The following is a 21806-nucleotide window of genomic DNA, read 5'->3' as shown; positions in this document are numbered from 1 at the left end:
CTTTGTCCCAGCGTTCCAAGTCAAAGTCCTGGGATGCTTTTTGATGAGACCAGCTTGGATCATGTGTCTGCCTCTAGGCTGATCACAGTGGCCAGGGGGGTGGTGTGTGTTGACAGACCTAGCTTAGGTCATGTGTTTTGTCCCTGGAGCCAGGTTGGGGAGTTATCTTTCCTGGAACCCCATGGATTCCCAAGTGGAGTTTGATGGCTCCTGCACAGGAGTGGTAGCTGCTGGGGAGGCCAATGTTCATGGAAACACAAATCACCCGAGAGAGAAGCACCTGGGAATGAGCTTGGAGATGTGAGCACATGTCGGGGGACGAGAGCCTCCTCATCCCTCAAAAGGAGGCCGTGGGGCAAAGAAACTATGAGCCAGGGTGGTCCTAGAAGACAAACGTGGGCAGGTGGGGAGAAGCTCAGAGCCATGAAGAAGATTTTGGGGATGACTTTCTAACATGAGGTGGTGTAGGGGTGCCTGGGTGTGGCTCAGTCGGTTAAGCGTCTGACTTTGGCTCAGGTCATGATCTCGCAGTTCGTGGGCTCGAGCCCCGCATCGGGCTCTATGCTGACAGCTCAGAGCCTGGAGTCTGCTTTGAATTCTGTGTCTCCCTCTCTCTCTGCCCCTCCCCTGCTTGCGCTCTGTCTCTTTTTCTCTCTCTCAAAAACAAATAAACATTTAAATAATTTGAAACTAATAAGTAAAAGAATCTTCCTGGGGACACCTGGGTGGCTCAGTCAGTTAAGCGTCCAACTTCAGCTCAGGTCATGATCTCACAGTTCGTGGGTTCGAGCCCCGTGTCAGGCTCTGTGCTGACAGCTCAGAGCCTGGAGCCTACTTCGATTCTGTGTCTCCCTCTCTCCCTGTCCCTCACCTGCTCACACTCTGTCTCTCTCTCTCTCTCTCTCTCTCAAAAATGAATGAACATTAAAAAAAAAAGTTAACATGAGGTGGTGTGGAGAGGGTGGAGTGTATGGGCTAAGGAGGCAAACACATTTGCATTTGAATCCTGGTTCAGACATTTATACCTACGCGATTATTTTTATTTTATTTTATTTTATTTTATTTTATATTTTATTTTATACATTATATTATATTTTATTTTATATTATTTTATTTTATAGTTTATATTTTATATATTATATTATATTATTTTATTTTATATTTTATATTATTTTATTTTATATTTTATATTATATTATTTTATTTATTTTTTTTTTCAACGTTTATTTATTTTTGGGACAGAGAGCGACAGAGCATGAACGGGGGAGGGGCAGAGAGAGAGGGAGGCACAGAATCGGAAACAGGCTCCAGGCTCCGAGCCATCAGCCCAGAGCCTGACGCGGGGCTCGAAGTCACGGACCGCGAGATCGTGACCTGGCTGAAGTCGGACGCTTAACCGACTGCGCCACCCAGGCGCCCCTATTTTATTTTATTTATTTATTTTTTTTTTAATTTTTTTTTCAACATTTATTTATTTTTGGGACAGAGAGAGACAGAGCATGAACGGGGGAGGGGCAGAGAGAGAGGGAGACACAGAATCGGAAACAGGCTCCAGGCTCTGAGCCATCAGCCCAGAGCCTGATGCGGGGCTCGAACTCACGGACCGCGAGATCATGACCCGGTTGAAGTCGGACGCTTAACCGACTGCGCCACCCAGGCGCCCCTTTATTTTATTTTAGAGAAAGCATGTGTGAGTGGGGGAGAGGAGCAAAGGGAGAGAGAGAGAGAGAGAGAGAGACAATCTTAAGGAGGCTCCACGCTCAGCACAGAGTCCCATGTGGGGCTTAATCTCATGACCTTGGGATCATGGCCCGAGGCGAAATCAAGAGTCAGATGCTCAACCGACAGAGCCACCCAGGTGCCCCAATCCATATGATTTTTTTTTTTTAAATAAAATAAAGCCTTTACTTTGGAATAATTGTAGATTCCCAGAAAAATTTCAGAGATGGTCCAGAGAGTTCCATGTGCCCCTTTCCCCATTTCCCCTGCTGTTAACATCTGACATTACCATGGTACAGTTGTCAAAACTAAGAAACCAACTTCGGTACATGACTATTAACTGAACTCCAGATTTTATTCGGATTTCACCAGCTTTCCCACTAATGTCCTTCTTCTGGTCCAGGATCCAGTCCAGGATCTCACGTGGCACGTTGTCCTCGTGTCTCCTTGGTGTCGGCCGGTCTACACAACTTTCTCCATCTTTCCTTGGTTTCCATGACCTTAACAATTTTAAGGAGTCCTGGTCAGGATTTTGTTAAACTGTCCCTCTATTTGGGTTTATCTGATGTTTTTCTTATGACTGGGCAGAAGTTATGGGTTTGAGGGAAGAATACCTCAGAGGCAGAGTGCTCTTCTCGTCACATGATCTCAGGAGGCACATCGTGTCCACGTGATTTAGTCCTGGTGATTTAACTTTGACTATATGGTTAAGCTGGTGCCTGCTAGGCTTTCCCATCGTGAAGTTACTATTCTCCCCCTTCCCTTTTTTTGTGTTTTTTTTTAAAGATTTTTAAAATTTAAATTAAAAAATTTTTAAGTTTATTTATTTAGAGAGAGAGAGAGTATACAAGCAGGGGGAAGGGGCAGAGGGAGAGAGAGAGAATCTCAAGCAGGCTCCACACTGTCGGTGCAGAGCCCAATGCAGGGCTCGAACTCCTGAACCGTGAGATCGTGACCTGAGCCCAAATCAAGAGTCAGACGCTTAACTGACTGAGCCACCCAGGCGCCCTGATTTTTATTTTATCTATTTTAATGTTTATTTATTTATTTTGAGAGAGAGAGTGTGAAAGGGGCAAGGGCAGAGAGAGAGGGAGACAGAGGATCAGAAGCAGGCTCCGTGCTGATAGCAGAGAGCCTGATGTGGGGCCCGAACCCACAAACTGTGAGATCGTGACCTGAGCCTGAAGTTAAATGCTTAACCAACTGAGCCACCCAGGCGCCCTGATTTTATTTTTTTCAGTAATCTCTATACCCAACATGGGGCTGGAACCCCAACCCCGAAATTAAGAGCCACACACTCTACGGACTAAGCCAGGCAGGCACCCCTGTTTTCCCTTTCCATACTCTGTTCTTTGGAAGCAAGTGGAACCCACACTCAAGGCATGCTCTCGATTCCTGGTGGATATATCTACATGTATTATTTGGGGTTCTTCTGTAAGGAAGATTTGTTCCTTTTCTCTACTTATGTAATCAGTCATTTGTTATAAAGGCATGTACCTATGCTTTTATTCATCTTTCCTTTGAGTTATAATTAAATACTAAGCTATGTATTTTATTCAAATTCTTCCAACTTTGGCCATTGGGAGCTTTTTGGGCTAGGCTCCTGTGTCTGTTTGACACCCCCTTTTCCTTTTGTTTCTCGAGCACTGCCTTACTTCCTGGCACTATGAGATGCTCCGGGATCACCTTGTATTTACCTGCCTGAGTGCGAGAATCAGCCATTTCTCTAAGGAGTATAGTGTCTTCTATTGGAGAGTGGTATTTAGAAACCAAGATCTGGGCACTGCGTGTGCTCATTGCTATTGAGGTGTCACTGCTTCTAGGCCCTCCCATTGGACAGAGGTAGGAAATCTATCTATCATCTATCATCTCTCTCTCTCTCTATCATCTATCTATATCATGTGATTTTAAGTAAGATGCTTAATAACTCTAAGGCTCTGTTACCACATCTTCAAAATGGGGGTGGTGATAGTAATGCCTGCTTCATGGAGTCTCTGTGAATCGACACGGTGCCTGGTCCACAAGAAGTTGCCAAAAATGATGGCTTCTATTGGGTCAGAGCTACATAACCAGAGCGTGGGGGCCTTTGTGAGACGATCAGGCCTGCGTCCTTAAAGACTTAAGGAACTCCAGGAATGGGATTCCTGCATTGAGTAAGGACCAAAGGGCCTCTCTGCTTCTTCCAGTGCTGAATCTGCACTGGGAGAGCCAAGTTGGCACCAGACTGGCAAAGCGGAGGAAACAAGTTCTCCTCATTCAACCTGCCCTGGCATATCTGGATTCTGGCTGACACCCAAGTCTGTGCTAGGCTGCTGGGGGCTGGGGTTGAGGGGTGGTGGCTGGCTTTGGGGCCATTCTGCGAGGGAGGCGAGGGCTGCACAAGACCCCACCAGGCCCACTTCTCTCGTTTGCCACCTACCCAGGAGGTAGATCCAGGCAAGGCATCTTGACGTAGCCCCTCTCTCCGCGGTATGTGCCTCTGCCTGGTAGGCCTGGCCTCCGTATCTGGCCTTGGCCAAAGACCTCGGGCCCTGCCCCTGCTTGCCATGGGAGAGGGAGGAAGTTGGGATGGGTCTGGCAGGACAGATGGGGGCGGGCATGTCTGGGGTAGGGGTTTTGGCCCCTGAGGCTGTCTGCTCGGCCAGTGTCCAAGCCGCATACCTTTGGGAGCCAATCTCAAGGCTTCCCGGAACCCCCTTCCCACCCAGGGGTCCATAAGAAGCCACCCAGGGCTGACCCCTTCTCTACAGTGACCGAGGGGATCCTGCTTTCCTCCGCCACTCCCGATAGATCCCAGGCTCCAAACTACTGTTTCAAAGATTTTATCCTCAAAGGAAACTGTTGAGAATAAAATTTATTCAATTGCTCATTTACAGGGCACGCTGGGGTTTCAGGGTTAACCAGGAGCCAAAGCTTCAGTCCCACCAGGCACTAACCTTTGGGGCAGCAGCATGAAGCCCCACATCATGGAGATGGCCTCTTGTGTCTTTGTTGATTCTCTTCCCCCTTCTCTCCCTTCCTTCCTTCCTTCCTTCCTTCCTTCCTTCCTTCCTTCCTTCCTTCCTTCCTCTCTGTCTCTCTCCTTTCCAGTCCCCTTCACTCTCCTCTCTCATCTGTGTCTTCCATGGACGGGGGACAGGGGGCACAGAGGCATCCACTCTCTGTAAGAGATGAGACAGACAAGAGACCGGACACAATGCAGGGGGAGGCTTCCAGACAGACTCAAGAGTTGGTAAAAATGGGGCAGCAGGACCTCCCCTAAACTGTCGGCAGGGTACGAACTGACACGATACTTTGGGCAGTAGTTTGGCTGCATCTGCGAAGGCTGAGTACATGCCTACCCAGTGACCCAGCAAATCCACTCCTTTCTTTGGGTATGTACCCAACAGAAACGTGTACGCGTATGCCCCGAAAGACACGAGCTAGAATGTTCATAGCAGTCCTGTTCCTGTTCATTAATGACCAAAATGTTAGAAACGACCCAAAGGCTCACCAGTGGCAAAAGGGATAACGTGTGGCCTATTCCCAAGGGAGACCCTGCAGAGTAATGAGAAGAAACCATCTGCAAGTCTGTGTAAGGACATAATCTGGACACAACGCGACAAAAGCCGGACGCAAAGAGGACTCCTCAGATGGTTGTATTCGCGTAAAGTGCAAAAGCAGCCGGAACTCACTGAGGGTGTAGAGGTCAGGGCGGGGCTGTCCCCCTGGTGGGGGAGGAGTCTGAGGATGCCCCTTACACAGGCTGCTCGTTTGGGGGACAGTTCGTTGAGCTGCACGCGTAAGATCTGGGTCCCTGATGCCTCGGGGTGAAACTTCAACAGAAGCTTTACCCTGGTAGAGAAACCCTGGGGCCCTGGGTGGGCGAAAACAGCAGCAGCCAGCTCTCACAGGAGATCGGGATGGGCTTCCTGGAGGCAGGGCCCTCCAAGCTACATCCTGAGGGCTGACATGCAGATGGTCGGAACAGGATACGGCAGAGCAGAGACCCAGGATTTGCCCTCCTCTGGGAACTAGCAGTTTACAAAAGGTCTTTTCCACTCAGGAAGAAAGAAGGAGTCTGTGGCTCAAGTCCTGGATCTGACCTTGACCTTGGCCTCCTCCTGCTCTGCTTCCAGCTGGGAGGGCCCAAGGACCCTCGCTCCAATATTTGATCTGGGCTTTGATGGAGAGTTGCCTTCCGATTCCAACAGTTTAGCTGTGAGCCAGAACCATCTGGGGGGGGGGGGGGGCGGGAAAATGACCCTTTTTGCCGATGAAGGAAGTTTGGTAAGAAAAGGCTGTGGAACGTGGAAGTGCGTCACGGGGACAGCAGCAGCGACAGGGCCTGTACCTGACACTTTCTGAGCACCGTCTGTGAGCCTGGGACCAGACTCTTTGCTATCAATGGCTCCAAGGATTTCCTCAACCACCTGTTCTGCAGGGCAGTGGGAGGGCGGGAGGACGCGCTCTATAAGCTGTGAAATGCAGCGCCCTTGGACAAGGCCTAGAACCCTTCCATAACCAGTTAGCGGGTCGGGCAGCCCCGTGTGCACGGTGGGGGGAGTTTGGGACTGGGGGATGGTGTGGAAACCGAACTCTGAATGATGCCACCGACGGGCCTGTTATTAGAGCAATGAGAGAGGGCCACTTAGGCCCTGATATAAGGACTGTATGCCCATCTCTATATTCAGCGGGTATTGTTGAACCCATTTCACAGATAAGAACACGGACATTCAGAGAGAAAGGCAGTGTGTGCGTCCACACACTGGAGCCCCGTACAGGCTTGCCGCCCTGGCCATTTTCCAAGCTCGTTCCAACCTCAGGGCTTTTGCCCAGACCGTTCCCTCTTCCTGGGGCGTTCTCGGTCCCTTCCTCGGGTCTGGCTCCTTCTTGTTGTTCCGGCCGTGACCCAAACGCTACCTCCTCTGGAGGACCTCCCTGATCACTCTCAAATATGTGGCCTCCCCACCTTCCCTCCTGCCACTCTGGGATTTCTCGTTTGTTCACTTATTGACTCGCTCATTGTCACCTCCCTGTTGGACCAGGAGCTCCGTGGGGCAGGGACCTTGGCTTTGGCCTCAGTGCGGAATGCAGTGCCTGGCTCAGAGGGGAGGCGCAGCAAATGTTTCTAGAGGGGTCTGAGGGGATTTGAACCCAGCCCCACACGACTCCTGAGTTTGAGCCTTCACGCTCTGCTTCTCGGGTCCCATGCCAGGCCGATGAGCCACACGATGCCAGCGGGGCAGGGGGTGGGCCCGGGCGGCCTCAGGCTGTGGGTGAGGCTGCCCCACCTGGGCTGAGGCTGTCCTGGGCACCAGGAGACCAGCTTGGCCACTCTTGCCGCCCTGACCTGGGGTTGAACCTGGGCTCAGCTCTCACTTCCTGTCCTCGAGGGACCCTTCCCCATTCCAGGGTTCCTCTCTCCAGGTCTCAAGTGTCCTCCCCAAACCGTGTATCCGACACTCCTGGGGGGGAAGGGCAGAAGGAAAGGGGCTGAGCCACCAGCAGGAGGAACTCTCTGAGAAGGTAGAGAACTTGTCGAGTGTGGGAACTGCAACAACTGGGCGGGTAAGAGGAGGCCGAGTTATGGAATCTCCTGAGCAGCATGGAGAACAGGATGAACAGTCATCTGCTTGGGCGGGGTGCAGGGGGGTGGACGGGGTGACCTTTGGAAGCCACTCTCAAGCCCCCGGCTCATGAGCTGTCCTGAGGGCTGGGGACCTGGTTGGGAAGAAGGGGCGTGGGCAGCTGCTGGGCCTTGTGGGAGAAGGTGGAGAAAGAGGCTGACGGGGGCAGAGGCTGGGCCGGCTTGTTCACATGAAGCCGTGAGGATACGGGGGATGCTGAGGTGCTTTCTGGTTTCCAAAGAAGGGTGTGGGGCGCGAGTGCTGGGACTGGGGTCAGGCCAACCTGGCCCTGAGTCCTGCTTTACCACTTACAAGCCACGAGGCTCTAGGCAAGTGACTTCCCCTTTCTGAGAGCCTCAATCCCCTCGTCTGCGAAACGGGAATAACAGTGCAGAGCAAAGGAGGGGACGCTTCAAAAAAGGACTTTGCGAAAAAACATTATTCAAAAGGGAGGCGATGTTGGGCGGACTGGGCCAGTGTCACGATCACAATGGCGCTATTATCGTTCTCGGGGCAACCTGTGCACCTGGCGTTGGGTCACCGAATCCTTATACAACAGCCCCATGTGGTCACCCGATCTATAGAGGAGAACTCTGAGGCTCAGGGAGGTGACTGGACTTGTCCAAGGTCACATAGCCAGTTGGAACCTGACTCAGGACTGAAATCCCCATCTGCTTTCGGTCCAGTATCCTGCAGCCTGTGATTGACGGAGAAGGCACTTTGCAAACCGTAACGCGGTGAATATCCTCATCACCGTTTTCTTTTTTATGGTAATTGCTGTTTGTTGCCTGGTTTCCCCTAGTGGGCGCAGCGTCCTCCTCAGTCCTGCCACCGGGGGGCAGCAGAGCCCCGGGCTGGGACGCGGGGGTCCCGGGGGCGGTGCCCTGCCTACTCCTCCCAGCAGTTAGGGACGGGCCCACCTGAGGCTCCGCTGTGCGGGGTGGGAGGGGAGGTTAGGGACGCGGGGCGGGCAGGGGTCAAGAGAGGGCACAGTCTCCGGAAAGTAGGAGCACGTGCCCAGCCCCGGTCTCAACTCTGAGAGGAAGAGGTCTGACGCGTAAGATGGCGGTTGGTTGTGCCTCCCCCTCCAAGAAGCCCCCAGTGCTGACTCCAGGGCTGGGTCCCGGCCGCCTCCTTCCCTGACAGGGACGCCTCCCGGGCATCAGCCGATCGCAGGGCCCGTCGCGGGCTCCCTGCTCCCGCTGGACAGTCGGCACCTCGAGAGCAGGGCTCTGATGCCTTCAGGGATCCCGGCACAGACGGGGTCACTCTGGGCTGCTTCAGGTTTATTGACGACACGCGTGGAGGTGTGTCCGCGCTGGGTCCAGAGTCCCTTCCCTCTGAGACTGCCCCGAAGGCACTGGAGGGCAGGGGAGGATTCCTCAGACTGAAAGATGCTTGCTTATCCCCAAAGGCTCTGGAGACTACCCCCACGGGCCTGTGATGGTCCCAGGCTTTAGGCCGAGTTCTTGGCTACATAATGGGACAATAAAAATCCCTACCACCGGGTAGTAAATGTTGTTTGCCACTTCGTCAGCGTCAATTTCCTCCTTTAACCCCTGTACCAGCCCTCTGAGCGGGTTCTATTTGTAGCATCCAGACTTTACAAAGGAGGAAAGGAAGGCTCAGAGAGGGGAAGTGCCTTGCCTGAGGTCACACAGCAAATGAGAGGCAGAGCTTCTTTGAGCCCGGGCCCACGGGAAGCAGGGCCTACTCCCTGAAGCCCTTTCCTATAACCACCGCCTCCTTCCCAGCTCTGCAGCAATTCCTGGCTCGCGAAGCCTGTGCTTGTCCACCAGCCACAGTTCTCGCGGCATCTCTGGGGGAGCGATGATGTTGAGAAGCCCACAGCCTCTCTCTGCTCCGGGCCGGGCTTCAAGCCCCTCTGCCTGGCCCCCCTGATGCCTCTGCCCTCCCTCTGTTTGCTCGTGCCCTGCTTGGGTGTGGGGAAAATGCAGTTTGCAGTGGCCCGTCCCCTGATCCTGTTATCCCCTATAAGGCGTGACAAATGCTTGCGATTGGCCCTGCCCGCCCCCGCCCCAGTCCCTCGTCTAGACTCCAGGTGATGCTCGGCGGTGGGATGCCTCAGACCTCATCCCACGGAGGCCTTTGTTTGGTGCCCCTTGAGCTGTGCCCCGTGGCAGAATGGCCCTGACATTCTCCAAAGAAAGAGGACACCAAATGATGTGACATCAACCTTGCCTTAACACCCGTCTACGCCTGCCCCTTTCGGGGTGGGGCGAAACAAGGCGCCGTAGAGGGCAGGTGTGGACGTGCCCTGGGACGCTGTACTTCTTGGCTGAGGTAGCGGCCAGCAGCACTGGTCACTCAAGGCCCTGGAGCACCCTGGACTCGGCCCCCACCACAGCCAGCTCTGACGGCTGGATCCAGTGGCTTTGCGGGCCCAAGGAGGCCGACCAGAGCGCCTGGCGGTGGGGTGGGGGGGGCGGCAAATACACGCTCATGCTGGTGGGGGAGCTGCAGCAGGACAGGGTGCCCACACCCCCTCTTTCCCAAACAGGTGCCTCCCTTCCGCGCTCCCCCACTGCGTCTGCAGTCTTCCAGGAAGAGGCCGATATGATCGCTGAGTTGGCTGATCGAGGCTGGTATCACCCTGGCGGCTCTACAGGATGAGCCTGCTGCTTCCAGGGCCCAGAAGGGCCTGCCCAAGAGCCCGGACCTGGCCGGGCTCCCGCTACCCGCCCTGTACTATTGTTCCTGCCGGGCACCTGGCCCTGCCCCTCGCACTCTCCTCCTCTCCCGCCCCACCCTCTGGCCCAAACATCACCTCATGCCCAGACCCAGCCCCTCTCCAGTTCCCCAGACGCCAGCCTTGCTCATCCCTGAGGCAGGATGGGGTGCCAGGACCCCCGGCAGTTGCCCACTCCCCACCCTCCACACACACACCTCAAGCTTCATCAATGCCAGGGGCCCCGGTCTTGGTACAGGTTTGATTTCCAAAACCAGGTGTCTTGGCTGTGTGGCCTCGGGCAAGTCCCTTTACGTCTCTGAGCCTCGATTCCCATGCAAGGTGTCGTGCCCCCCCGTGCCGTGCTGTTAAACCATAGAAAGTGCCGGGCGGGGTACCCGGCACGCTGGAGGTGTTCAGGAAATGCGTTTCCGACTCTTCCCCAGCATGACCTGTTCTCCCGGGGCCTGTGGGAAAGAAGGAAGCTGTGGAATCTTCAGCTCGCCCATCTAACAGTAATCAGCATGCAATCATCACGCTCAACATGCAGCCCGAATTGTTCACTTGTGAAATGGGTTCCAGCCTCGAAGCTCTCCCGTCAGCCGGCTCTGGGCTCCTGGCTCGGGGGGCGGCTGGCTCAAGTACCAGGGTCCGGGGCTCTGGGCGGGAACGGGGTCTGAGATGTAGGAGGGGCGTAGGCAACGCCAGGGGGTGGGGGGGGGGGCACGGGCTGGGGGGGGGGTTGGGATTTGGAAGAATCCGGCCTGCCAAAGGGGGGGGTGGACCAGGCTGCCCTGTGGAGGCCCGGGAAGCCTGGCCCCCCTCTGGGGCAGCTCCAGGGGCGAGCCCCTGGCCCAGAAGCCCGTGCTGGAGGCTTTAGCGCCCACATCCTGGTTCTGGTGGTGGTAGCACATCACCCCTGCTCCAGACAGGGGTCTGTTTTTCTTCTTGCTTGTTTTGGGTTGGGGACGGGGGGAATGCAGGCAAGCGGTGCGGCAGATACCCTCCAGGACTGGCAAAAGGGGCCCTGGGAAGGCAGAGAGGAGAGGGCCTGGGCCTGGGGAGGGCTCGGGGAATGACCGGTAGAGAGGGAGGGGCGTGTGAGTGCGGGGCGGATCCACGAGGGAGTGAATCGGTGAGTGTGTAAGCGAGTGAACGAGCGAGTGAGTAAGCTAGGGCCCAAGTCGTATTAGCAAACACTTATGCAGCACTCGCTGCCTGCCCGACGTTGTACAAAGCGCTTTACTTGTCTGAACTCAGTCTTCACCGGAACTTTATGATGCAGACAGTATTATTACTTCCGTTTCGTGGAGCAGGGACCCCCACCCCCACCCCAGGCACCCCAGGAGAAGTTAAGTCAATCGCTCAAAGTCACACAGCTGGTATGTGACTGGGTCGGGACTTGAACCCACGCAGGCTGGCTCGAGTCTCTGGGTACTAAGTGGGCGCCTAGCCCCAGGGCTATACAGGAAGTTGGTAGCTGAGGGGTGGAAAGACGGATTTTGCGTCTGGACCTTGAGGCTTCAGGCTTCACGGCATTCATTCATTCATTCATTCATTCATTCCAGGTGTCTGCTCACTCATCCACTCCCGAATGCTGGCCTTGGGAGAAGGAGGGGTGAGATTAGTAAGATTCTGTTCTGCCCTGGCGGAATTTGTCCGTCAGGGCTTGGCTTCAGTGCCACCGCTTCCAGGAAGCCTTCTCTGACTTCCTCTGCGGAGGGCTCACAGGCTCCTGGGCTTCCCTCAGTACTATCTTCCCCTGATGTCTGCTTCCTTCCCTAGCTGGGCGGTGCTTTTGTCTCTGAATTCTTGGCATGCCCCGGGTGCTCAATAAAGGCTCCATGAGCAAAATGTCGCCACTGAGCCTCCTCCTGGGGACTCCCTGCTCTCTGCCGCCTCCTCTCGTCACTCCGGCTGGGAGGCTCCGGTGTCTGGGTAGAGCCCATGGGGTCCCTGTAACTCCCCAAGCCCTCCCCATCCTGCCGGAGTGGAAACTCTCCGGGCACTGGTTTCAACTGGCGGCCACTGTCAGCAGGGCTGGGACTCGCCTCTGCCCTGGGAGGGAGGGAACTGGGCCCGCCCTGGCTCAGCGACCCACAGCAGCCTCTTCCTCCGTTGGCTAAATGTTTGTTTTCAAATTCCTGAGGCCTGCGTCACCCCCACCCCTGTCCCTACTGGTCCCTGGCCGGCTGGGCTGCCGTTGCTTCCTTCCTTGCTTGACCAGGGTGGGGTGCTAGGCCAAGTCTCTCCTGCTGCCCACCAGCTAGGGCCAGAGCCCTGAGCGGGCTGACATCGGTGAGATAAGAGATAGCGCCCTCCCCAGCCCCCCTGCGTAGACTCTTTTCTCTGCAGGGAACAGTGGTAAGGGATCTCAGCCATAGCCAGGACTGGTTATCTTCTGGGCGGGGTTGGCTGGGTTGGGGAAGCCCTGAGCTGGGCACTGCCCCCCCCCACCCCCCGCCCCCAGCAGGCCTGGTCCCGGCCCGGAAGCCCAGCAGAGGGCAGACCTAAGTCCAACTCACCCCAGCGGGGCGAGTGGGTCTCAGACCGGAACTATTACCCATGGGAATCACCCGGGACGCTGGCAAACACGCAGCCTCCTGGGCCCCATCCTCTGAGCCTCCCCGGTGAGTCTGGTGCAGGAGGCCCACACGGCTGGATTTCAGCTGGCTTAGGCAAGCAAACTTGGCCTCTTCCGGCAGCTCTAGCACTCAGCTGCCCTGCAACTGGCCTCCTAGAGCTCCACTGTCCAGTTCCGGAGGCACCGGCCACAGGTGCCTATGTAAATTTAAATTAATTGAAATGAAATGAAAGCCGGTTCCTCAGGGGCATTAGCCGCATTTCAGGTGCCCAGCAGCCACTTGTGGCCGGTGGCCACCATGCGGCACAGAGCAGATGTGGAACGTTGCCGTACAGCCATCGGTCCGTCCGCAGAACGTTCCCTTGGACAGCACCGTTCTAGAATGTCAGCTCCGTGAAGGCAGAGATAACTGCTTTATTCACCGCTGTCCACAGGCTCCAGTTCGGTGCCTAGGACGTAGCTGGGGATCGACAGATACTTTTTCAATTAATTTTCAAGCCCCGCATCTGGCTCTCTGTTATCAGCACAGAGCCCACTTTGGATCCTCTGTCTGTCAGTCTCTCTCTCTCTCTCTCCCTCTTCCCCTCCTATGCTGTCTCTTTCAAAAATACATAAACACTGGGGCGCCTGGGTGGTTAAGCAGCCAGCTTCAGCTCAGGTCATGATCTCACAGCTCATGAGTTTGAACCTCGCAGCGGGCTCTGTGCTGACAGCTCGGAGCCTGGAGCCTGCTCTGTGTCTCCCTCTGTCGCTGCCCCTCCCCGCCTCACATTCTGTCTCTCTCTTCTTCGAAAATAAATAAACATTAAAACATTTTTTAAATAGGGGCGCCTGGGTGGCTCAGTCGGTTAAGCGTCCGACTTCGGCTCAGGTCATGATCTCACGGTCTGTGAGTTCAAGCCCCGCGTCGGGCTCTGTGCTGATGGCTCAGAGCCTGGAGCCCGCTTCGGATCCTGTGTCTCCCTCTCTCTCTGCCCCTCCTCCATTCACGCTCTGTCTCTCTCTGTCTCAAAAATAAATAAACATTTAAAAAAAATTAAAAAAATTTTTTTTAAATAAACCTTAAATATATATATATTTAAAAAGAAAAAGAGCTTTCTCAACCTCCCAAACTCAGACTCTGGCTCCATGAAACCGTAACTCCTCATCAACAAACAGTTTTGAACAAATGAGCGGCCTTGGCCAAGTCACTTCCCCTGCTCTGGGCTTTAGCTGTGTCATCTACAAAATGGGTATCATACCAGTTTGTCAAAAGGATCAGACGAGATAAAGTGTGTGCTTAGCACCGGCCCTGGCACACAGTAAGTGCTCATCAAATATTAGCTGTTACTGTGTTATTACCCCATCGGGAAGGGGAAGTCGAGCGTCCCACACCTCCCTGCTTTCTGAACTCTGCATTCAAGTAAGCAGAAACGGGGACCACTGTGGGTGTGAATCACATGGGTGTGTTTTGTCTCCAGGGTGTGAGCCACCATTGATCCTTTGTGTCCCCAGCCAGGCTAGTTACCCTGATGACCACGTTTGCCTTTCCCAGAGTTCTTTCACCGAAGTCCTCCCTTGCGATCCTGCAGCAGCCCCGAGGTGGGGAGAGGTTAGAAGGGAACCTTATAGACAATGCCAGTGTGCAGATGGGAAGGCTGAGGCCCAAGGTTAACACCGGAAGCCGGTGGCAGAGTCAGGATTCCGAGCAGAAATCTTTCCAAACTACCCCCTGACTGGCACACGGGAGTCACTGGCTGAGTGGATGGATGGATGCTGTTAGGCTGATGAACCTTTCTTTTTAAAATGTTTTGTTGGGGCGCCTGGGTGGCGCAGTCGGTTAAGCGTCCGACTTCAGCCAGGTCACGATCTCGCGGTCCCTGAGTTCGAGCCCCGCATCAGGCTCTGGGCTGATGGCTCGGAGCCTGGAGCCTGTTTCCGATTCTGTGTCTCCCTCTCTCTCTGCCCCTCCCCCGTTCATGCTCTGTCTCTCTCTGTCCCAAAAATAAATAAAAAACGTTGAAAAAAATTAAAAAAAAAAAATGTTTTGTTAATGTTTACCGATTTTTGAGAGAGAGAGAGAGAGAGAACGCACGAGCAGGGGAGGGGCAGAGAGAGAGGGAGACACAGAATCCGAAACAGGCTCCAGGCTCTGAGCTGTCAGCACAGAGCCTGTTGCGGGGCTCGAACTCACGGACCATAAGATCATGACCTAAGCAGAAGTCGGCCGCTCAACCGACTGAGCCACCAAGCACCCCACAGGCTGATGAGTTTTTCTTGGGTTTTTTTGGGGGTTTTTTTGGTTTTTTTTTTACAGCTGAAGGGACAGGCTCAGGGAGGTTAAGTGAGGAGCTTGGTAAATATTTATGGAATTGATCACACGGTGTCAGAGGTTAGGGTGAGCTGGCCAGGCGCTCTGAACCCTGTAGTACCTTTAATCCCTGCCCCAAGGGACAGCCGGGACAGTCTTCTTGCACAGGATGGGATGTTATTATGGTGGAGTAGAGAGAGAAGCTAGCTGGTGGCATCACGAGAGAAGGAAGAAATTTCTTTGGCTTTGGCGTCAGCCTCAGATCCGTGACAGATCTGGAGACGAGGGTGCGGTCTTGCAAATCTCTGCAACTTTCTAAGCTAGGGACCCTTCTAGAGACACTGTCTCTAAAAGCTGTGGCTGGCCTCCAGTCAGTGGTGAGCTGGTAAATGTTTCACCACCGGCTGCCTGAAAGGAAGAAACAAAGCAAACCAGTAAACAAAAAAACCACAAAATCTTGGTTTGCGTCAGCTGCCAATTGCCGTGGTGTAAATACTTACACTTGCAGCTGAGTTCAAAGCGCCAATGAAATCGGGCTTGCAAAATCCATGAGCCTTTAACAGCCCCCTCTCTCTGAGCCAGTAGGAGCCAGGTCTGCGTAACTCAGGCAAGACTCTTCCCCACTCTGTGCCTCAGTTCCCTCAGCTGTAAAGTGAGTCATTTCCATGTTCCAGCCCAGAAGTGAGGGGATCAGCGAGGCAAAGGGCACACCTTTGAGTCCCCGGCTGGCGCATGTTGGCGGGGACCCGGAGGGCAGAGAGGAGCATCAGCTGGGGGGACTGGCACCGCACCCCCTTCCCACCCGGGGCTCCTGGGCAGCCCGATCTTCCTCCCTGGCCCCAGGCCCAAGGATTCCAGAGTGGCCCAGTGGAGGTGACCATGTAGCCCCCCCTGTCCCGCCCGGCCCCTCGGGCCACTTTCAGAAGTGGGCAGAGGGAGGGCAGAGCGGCCCAGTGGTGATGACAGAGTTTGCTCAAATCTGGAAAGACAGGCTTACCCGCCCCTGTCTGGCTAATCCCCCTCATGTACCCTGGCTTACCTCCTGGCACCATGGAGAGGGGAGAAATTCCCCTCTGCCACCCAGGCAGCTCCTCCTCCTGTTCCTACCTGAGCTCTGGCAGGACCCTGGGCACCCAAAGGGGCACAGCTTTGACGAGGGGGTGCCAGGTCATGGGGACGGTCCCCACTCCGCATCTCTCCTCTTGCTTGTGGCATCGAAGGCATTTGCAGCCAGGGACTAGTGAGCCTGGAAGTTAAGGGGAGGTGGTCATGTTGAGAAGGGTCCGTTGAGAGGGAAGACTGCATTGCTGAACAGGTGTTCCAGAACTTTCTTTCCATGGAAAGAGACGAGAACACAATAAAATATTAGGGCAAGACGATGCCTAGTGAAAACGAGCCTTCTGCTACAAAGACGGGGAAACTGAGGCCAGTGAGGGAAAAGGTCATGTCCACAGTCACACAAGGACTGAGAGGCTGAGCTGGAGCCCAGACCCGGTCCCTGGATGTTCAGTCTCTCTTCTTTGCTACCTGGTGAGTGGCAGAGGGGCCAGAAGGTGGGGACCCAGTCACAGGCTGTCCTGGAGCAAAGGGGCAACCAGCCAAGGCCTGCCGTTTCCCAGGGGGTGCTGGTGACCGCTCCGGGGAGATCTGTCACCCCCTAGGAAGCAGACCCCCCCCCCCTTCTGGAACACCTGGGGCCTGAGAAGTGCGGTGACTGTGAGTCCGGGGTGGGCCGCTCCCCTTCCCGACTTGGGGGCGATGCTGCCCGCGAGCGGGGAGCTCGGCCTGCCCGGCTCTTCTCCCATTTTTTCCCTGATGCCTTGGGCCAGTCACAGTCCCTCCTGGCACCAGCCTCTCTGGCTGCAAAATGGGAGGTTTGGCCCAGATCACCGGTTGACAACTCAGCTGCAGAATTATTTTCAAATGCCTGGTACAGAACATGGACACACGAAGGGGCAGGTCTGGGAGAAGCTGGCGCTTAGGAAGGAAAACAGGAGGGTCGAGGGTTTGGACTCCCTGGAAGGGACCCTCAGCCCTCCCTGGGCAGAATCCCTGCGTGGGACCACAGAACCCACGGGGGGCTTCATCCGCAGGGTGGGGTGGGATCCCAGGAGCCTGGGTCATAGCCTGAGGGAGGCAGTCAGGTGCTAGTCCAGTCTCCCGGAAAGCTGGAGAGAAAGAGATAGAGAGAGATAGAGACGTCAGAGATAGAAAGACAAAGACAGAGAGATAGAGACAGAGACAGAGAGAGACAGAGAAGTCAAGAGATAGAAAGACAAAGGGGGAGACAGGGCAAACCAAAAAAAAAAACAAAAACAGAACAGAAAAGGAGGCACACACAAAAAGAGAAATATTTGAGAATGAAATGGAGGGAGAAGGAAAGGGAGAGGGGGAGAAGGAGAGACACATGTTTCCACTCAAAGTTCTTGTTTAAAATGAAACCGAACCAACAATCTCAGCGGCTGACGGTTGGCCGGAGCCCAGGCCCCAGGCAGAGTGTGACCACGGGCCTCCTGGCCCCCTGCCTGGAACTCACATAATGACTGCCTGGGGCCTGATCTCAGCCACCTCCGACAGAGCCTTGTCCCCAGACAGTGGTTCAGGCCTGAGGGTCCCAGGAGAGGCCCCAGAGCCGGAAGAGCCCCCAAGGCCTCTCTCAGATACCACCGAGGGGAATGCCTCTGCCAGAGCGTTTTGGCCATTCCAGGCGGGGAGCAACCAGCCACCAGTAGGCCTGGGGCTGAGGGCCAGAGGGAAGCCTGAGAGGGAACAAGCTCAGACTTTAACCTGGGGCCCGGTCAGCAGGGGTCCAGCACCACCCAGATGCTCAGGGTCTCTCCACCCCTCCTCTCAGTGCCTGTGGCCCCAGGCCCAGGGCACCAGGCTGGGAGTGAGCCATGCGCCATGGGCATTCTGGAGGGCCTTCTGGAAGGAAGAGTAGGCAGGTGGGTGAGTCTAGGGCCTTGTCTCCCAGTACACCTGGCCAGGCTTGCCCAGAGCCCCCTGTCTCTCTCTTCGCTCTCGCTTTCTCTCTCCTGCGCTCTCTCTCTCTCTCTCTCTCTCACACACACACACACGCACACGCACACGTATTATGCACTCAGAGCCAAGACTTGATCTGGCCTAAACCCCATGTACCTGGGCAAGAATAAAAGTACTTTAATAGCAGCTTGTATTTGTAGAGCACCTGCTGGGCCCTGGGCCCTTCCAAGCCCTGAATGCATCGTCTTAGTGAATCCTCAGGCCCCACAAGGCCTGGAGCCATTATAATGCTCTCTTTACAGATCGTGAAACTCAGGCTCAGGGGAGTTAATACACTTACCCAGGCGTCACCAGTAAGACGCTGGATTTGAACCGAGGTTTGCTCACCTATGCAGTCCCATGCCCTGAGGTAGGAGGAACTTCTGGGGTGTGGGGCCAATCCCCCCGCATCCCAGGGCCCGCGGAGGGGGCACAGTCCACACCCTCAGGCCCAGACTCCTGTCCCTTCCGGAGCTGAGAGAGGCAGGTCTGAGAACAGCTGATCCCCTGGGTTTTGTTCTTGGCACAAAGGAGTCCGGATCCAGGCTTAGTGGTGAATGGCGAGGGGCCCGAGGGGCCCGCAGCCCCCTCCCGCGGGCCGGCCTGGCAGGCTCTGCGCCTGCCGCTTCCCCAGAGCCCCTGAGCCCTCAGCTTCCTATTCAGAACCCCGGCTCAGCCCCGACAGGAGTATCAAAGGCCGGCAGATCTAGGGGGATTACACGAGGCAGTGGGAGGCTGGGGGAGCTGAGCTGGAGGCAGCCCCACGGGGCTCCCTACTATGTGTTGGGCCCTTCCTGGTCTTGGGTACTCCTCACGGCCACGGGCAATGTGGGTGACGACGGGAAAAGGAAGGCTAGAGAAGGGAAGGGACCGGTCCAAGGTCACACAGCAAGGCCGAGGCAGAACCAGGGTGTGAATCCAGGTAACCTGGCTCCCAGTCAGGGCTTTCTTCATGAAACAAGGCTCCTCTGTGCCCAAGACACCCCTGTCCCGTGGCCTCTTCCAATGGCAGACAGAGAGGACAACGAGACCCTGGCTGGCAGGGGCAGACACAGGAGAGAGAGGGTGTCCTGTGGGAAGCCCCTTCCCCTGACCACCCGAGGGGGGCACTGGGGGCCCTGGGCCAGTGAGAGCAGTGGGGTCTGGGGACTCAGACTTGCCCAGGAGAGAAGGGAACGGGGGTCTCGCTAGTGAGGGCTCTGGGTGGGAGTGGAGGGTTGGGGGAGCAGTACACTGGGCCGTTGGTCCCCGGAGTGTGGCCCTACTGTGTGGCCTCAGGGAGGAACAAATCCCTTTCTGGGCCTCAATCTCTCTCTAGGCCCCCAGGCTCAGAAGACCTCCCTCGTTCTGTCATGGGGACGCAGGCTTGGTAACTGAGGGTCCTTTCCCCGAATCCTTGCAGTGGGGCTGGCTGGTGCTAAGCTCTGGGCCGGCATTCTTTCCACCAGTCCCCCTGGCAATGCCATCAGGAGGCTGCCGCTATGTCTCCCCCACCTGACAGACGAGGAAACTGAGGCTCAGAGAGGCCTTGTCCAAGGTCATCCGGCTTGTAAAGATTTCAGAGCCTCGCGACCTTACTCCCACCCTCTCTCCTCAGGATGCCGGGCCCTGGCTGTGGGCTGGGCCCCCAGCGTGCGGTCCCCTCCCTCCTGGTGCCAAGGTGGCAGGGGAAGGTGCCCACCTGCCTCCCCACCCCAGCCGCAGGCGTGGAGCCACGGCACCCCCGGGGAATGCCGCTGCATTCCTGTGGTGGGGGTGTGGCCGCCCCGGGCGCTGTTTGCCCCGGGCTGGTGCCCGTTGCTAAGCAAGCCCCAGCTCCAGGCGCTGAGTCAGCAGGCCGGGCAGCCCTGTCCCTCCCAGCGAATCACCAGCACGGTGGTGGCTGGAGGGGAGGAGGAAGTTCTACTTCCCTTTGGAGGAGGAGGGGCGGCCTTAGGGTTCACATCTGGGGACACCGGCTAGACATAGTGGGGGGAGTCGGGGTGGAGGTCTGAGGTGTGCCTGGGGGAGGTAAGACACGCCCTTCGAGAAAGTTGGGGAAGTGGGGCTGGGGGGGGGCCCCAGTGGGGGTGGGAGGGACTTTAGACTAGAAGGGAGGCAGCGGTGCCGGCCGGCTGCTTCATCCAGGTCCTTATCTCGTATAATAAAAGTGATTCACTATTGATATCTTCCACTGTTCAGATGGGGAAACTGAGGTGCGGCCAGGTCTTTAGTGAATAAAGGGCTCCGACAGGCCTGTGAACCAGACCTGTGCTCAGCACGCCAGGGGCGGGGAGAGACCCTCCAGGCCTGGCTGTATGAGCCTGGGCTAGGCTTTCCCCCTGGGCCTCGGTTTCCCTTCTCTACTGGCACCAGCCCAGGGTCTCCCCGAGCCCTGAGAAGGAAGAGAAAGTGGAAGGTCCTACAACCTCCTCCTAGATTAGGGATAAGTCACTTCCCCTAGCGGGTCTCACCCTCCGGGCCAGACTTTGATCTGGCGCCTGCCTTCAGATTTCTTTATCTTTATGAGCGGTGCCCCTGGGCACCACCCCACTCGGTCATCTGGTGCAGAAAGGGACAGGTGGAGGGACCGGCACCAAGAGGGGCCGAGGACTCAGAGGGGGTCCGGATGCTAACCTCTGCTCCCCTGGGACTTCCTGGTGGGTGGTGGGCACTGGGCGCCAGGATGGGGGAGACAGGGTGGGGCAGGGTGGAGTGTGGGGGTCAGAAAGCTGGGAGTTTCAATGTCTGGTTTTGGTGGGTTTTTTTTTTATTTTTATTTTTTTTTTTATTTTTAAAAAATTCTTTTTTTTCAACGTTTTTATTTATTTATGGGACAGACAGAGACAGAGCATGAACGGGGGAGGGGCAGAGAGAGAGGGAGACACAGAATCGGAAACAGGCTCCAGGCTCCGAGCCATCAGCCCAGAGCCTGACGCGGGGCTCGAACTCACGGACCGTGAGATCGTGACCTGGCTAAAGTCGGACGCTTAACCGACTGCGCCACCCAGGCGCCCCAGGTTTTGGTGGTTTTTGATAAGAGAAGGACTGGGAGGTGACAGGGCTGGGGAAAAATGTCCCACCCCCAGCCTGCCTGGCAGCTTTGTCCCACTGTCCTGGAGCCTCTGTCAGTCTTGGGGGGAGGCGACTGGAACAGAAGACAATGGTTTTGAGGGGTTAGGGCTGAAAGGGGCAGTGTCTGTGATACTTCCTTGGAGAGGAGCACCCCCCATCCAGGCCGATGGGGGAAGGCTCTGCCTCTGTCCTGGGACTCTCTCTACTCGGATCAGAGGCATCCACTCTGTACCTGGAAAAGCCCCCCAGTCTGCTGGAGGAGTTCCTGCCCTTTCCCCTGGGGGGTTCACAGTCTGAGGACAGAGGCAGGCAGGGCTGCTAACTTGCAGGACTGTTGAGAGTCCAGCTCTGTACCTGCTGGGCCTCATCAGGCCAATTTGAAGGTGAGGAAGGCAAGGCAGGGCCCAGAGACACATACCTTCACCCCCACAGGGATCAGCCTAGGGTCAGGGCCTGGCTGCGGGGGGGGGGGGGGGGGGGGGTCTCTGTCAGACTGGCCCCAAGGCACATTTTCAGGCTGTGACATGAGGTGAATCCCGTACACAAAACAATTATTACTGCTTGCTCCTCTGGGCCCGGCGAGACAGGGAGGCTCTATTACAGGGTTGGAACAGCAGGCAGCCCTCCCACCCCACCCCACCCTGCCTGCCCCCCACATACGCCCAGGCACAGACACACACACACCTGCGCACACATGCAGACACACACTTTAGTTGTAGGAGCAAGTCCCCCTCCCCCTCCCCAAGCCTTGGTTTCCTGGGCTGTTCTGGGATCCTAATAGTGAGCATTCCTGGATATGCAGTATGTGCAGAGGCCAGCACCTCCCTCCCCCACCCCATG

This window comes from Puma concolor, chromosome C1 (genome assembly GCF_028749965.1).
Source record: "Puma concolor isolate L17-30 chromosome C1, mPumCon1.1.hap2, whole genome shotgun sequence".
NCBI classification, from domain to species: domain Eukaryota; kingdom Metazoa; phylum Chordata; class Mammalia; order Carnivora; family Felidae; genus Puma; species Puma concolor.
Note: the sequence above shows the minus strand (reverse complement) of the source record.